We start from the raw sequence: 3,166 nt of genomic DNA, 5'->3' as shown, positions 1-3,166 counted from the left end.
GGTTTTCTCTGGACTTTACCTCATTAAATTTTTCACTTTGCTGATTTTGCTTTATATTCTTTCACTGAAATATAGTTTAGTTCTGAGTTGACTGCATGCTGAACTCCTCTAATGAGTTACTGAACTTGAAAGTAATCTTGAGTACACTTGACACACTGAATAACAAACTCCATAACACTTGGTGTCTAATGCAACAACTATTTCATTGTATACATGTAATCATTTTATAGTTAAGAATCCAGGCATGAATTTGACATGATGTTGATACGAGTTGCTTTGATGGTTGGGGTGAATTGTAGAATGTAAACAGATTTTATATCTATCTATCTATCTATCTATCTATCTATCTATCTCTGGAGTTTTGGTAGAAATACGTGGAAGGCTGGGCTCTTTTAGAAATATTTGCCAGAATGTTTGTACATACCTTCTTTAGCATTGAAGTTCTGAGATGCCAACTAATAATTGAGACTACCTTGGGTAGCCAGATCATTTTCTAAGACTGCATTTCTCAAATTGTGTATGATTTTGTCATTCACTCACTCTTACTCATCTAGTCAGAAATGTATCATAAGTGATATCCCAGCAGGATTTCAGAGGCTGTCAAATCACACTTAAGGAGGATTGACCATCTTTGTCCCTTGGAATAGCTCGTGGATTTTAATTACTTTCTTTTGGGTTGGCAGTATAATTCCTTATTCATTAGGCCACCGGAACTCAATTCCCTAGTTTTATCCTTAGGCAGACTATTTTAATATCACATACTTGTAAAAGTTGTTAATTATGTTTTTGACAAATTCCAATTTCCAAATCTTAAAGAGTGATTTTCTGCAAACTCCCTATTTCAAATGTTGAAGAGTGATTTTGGTTTTTTTGTTTGTTTTATGACTAATTCTGTGTTTATGTTTTCTGATGCCCTATTTGATTTTATTAATGTAAAACCCTCATAGTTCTAAATGAAGATAACTAATGTTTTTATTATACTGTCTTATGAGAATAATTTTTCTAGGTGCTTTCATGTGATCCTTTTCTAGATTTTTCAGTTAAAAATGAAAAAAAAAATCTGACTTACATGCAGTATCATTGGCTTAGATGCATCATAATTTTTATTTTTGAGAAGAACCATGAAACTATGAATTTCTTTTGTAGAACACATTATTATTTTTCATGACTATAAATTACTCTTTCTCAATAAGGGGAGTTTTTCAGCATATGATTAGATTTCCACGCCTTAACCCCAACTTGTTTACTCACTGCTCTGTAGTTCCTAGAGAGCCCTTGGAACATTCCTTCAGACTAACCTGGAAAAGTGTTAAATGTTTTCAGTTGCTATTAATATATTTGGACATTTTCTCATTGTTACTAAATTGTTGCTGGAGAAGAGTTTTGAACATACCTGGGCTGCCAAGAAAACCAGCAGGTCTGTTCTGGAGAGGGTGAAACCATGCTGCTTCTTGTAGGCAAGTATTTTGAGACTGTTTCATATATTTTGGGCATGTATCCAAGAGGAACCAGTGTTTGGAGAAGGACATCATATTCAGAAGGGTGGACGGACAGCAAAGGAGAGGAAGAGCCCAGATGAGATGGATTTATACAGAGACTGGGGTAAAGAGGGTAAGTGTGTCAGAGGGTGAGATTAGCTCAGGATAGAGCAGGGTTCAGAGCTATTGTGCTAGGGTCGCCATGAGTCATAGTCAACTCAGCGGCTCACAAAAACAACAGCAACAACAACATATTCAATAATTATTTATATGTTGTTTGCCATCCTAGTTTGTTAAGTGTTGTGCTGCACACTTAAGGTCAACAGTTTGGATTCACCAGCTCTTCCTTGAGAGGAAGATGAGAAATCTTGTCCTATAAAGATTTACAGCCCCAGAAAGTCAGTGTATGCTCCTCATCAGTCACAGTCAACTCTATGGCAGTGAGGCTGTTGACGGCTTATTGCTACAGATGAGGAACCTGAAGCTTAGTGGGTTCACTGAGTTCAATATGTGTGCTAGGTGCCATCAAGTTCACAAAGGGAAACTGTTCTTGTCCACAGCATCTATAACACAAAATCAATTTCCATGATATCATTGTCTCCCACACTCCTATACTTCTTTCTACTCATCTCAACACCAATCTTAACTGCTTTCCTAGTTCCAAAATCCAATCACAGACTACTCAAAACCATTTTGGGGAATTCAAAAGGTTATAATTCAGATTATAACAGAATACAGCCTAGATATCTCCAGAAATGTGCACATAGGCATCTCAGCCTAGACCCTCATGGCTTTAAGTGTTTCTTAGTTCTCAGTCCTGCTCCTAATCCTCCTTAGGTCTTATCTCACGTTACCATCTCACATTAGGTCTCTAGTTTGGCCATGGTGGTGGCCTGCTGCTGTTTTGAATCCTGTCCTGTATTTTCCTGCTTCTTTTTCACCTGGATGTGGAACATCTCATTTCTTTTCACTTGCAAGGAAAAATCTGATCTCTGATGCTAGAGCTGTTCAATTTATTGGCAATACTAGTTATTGTTTTTGTAAATTGTTGAGTATGACCAGTCTCCTTGTGGAATAGTAGAAAGCCACTCCGTTTGTTGATAGGTCAACATGCCGCATTTACTTACCACCACACATTCACATGATCAGTAATGTACATTCAAATAATGCTAGAAAAGTCATGTTGAAAGATAAAATCCGTAATGAGAAAGGAAAATGTCCTTATAAAGATAGAGAATAAAGGAAAGTTCGAAGGAAAGGTCAGAAGAGACTGAAACTTGCACTGGGGAAAAATAATAAAGAAGCCAAAATAAGCAGAAAGAATACTCAGGGAAAAGAGCTGAATAGAAGATTTTGAAGGATTCCTGGAGAAGATAAAGCAAGGTATTAGAACAAAATGTGTGAGGAGCTGGAGTTAGAAAATCAAAACAAAAGAACATATTTGGCATTTCTCAGGTTGAAATAACAAGAACAAATTCAAGCTTCTAGTTGGAATACTGAAAGATTCTGTGGGCAAAATCATTAATGATGCCAGAAGCATCAAAAGAATATGGAAGAAGACCACATCGCCACTGTACAAAAAAGAATTTGTCAACATCATATCATATTAGGAAGAAGCATATGTTTTAGAATGAAGACTACTGAAGGAAGAATTAGAAACTATACAGAAGGCATTGGCAAAAAAAAAA

General features: G+C 36.3%; 1 protein-coding gene across 1 annotated transcript in view; it reads left to right on the top strand.

Annotated features, from left to right (window-relative positions):
* Positions 1-3,166, top strand: part of LOC102862398 (DTW domain-containing protein 2-like) — a 142,205-nt gene that overhangs the window by 94,361 nt on the left and 44,678 nt on the right. The gene's annotated exons all lie outside the window — the stretch shown is intronic.

Source organism: Elephantulus edwardii, unplaced genomic scaffold (assembly GCF_000299155.1).
Source record: "Elephantulus edwardii isolate Elephantulus edwardi_28Jun2011 unplaced genomic scaffold, EleEdw1.0 scaffold00046, whole genome shotgun sequence".
NCBI lineage: Eukaryota > Metazoa > Chordata > Mammalia > Macroscelidea > Macroscelididae > Elephantulus > Elephantulus edwardii.
This window is presented reverse-complemented; position numbering and strand designations above follow the sequence as displayed.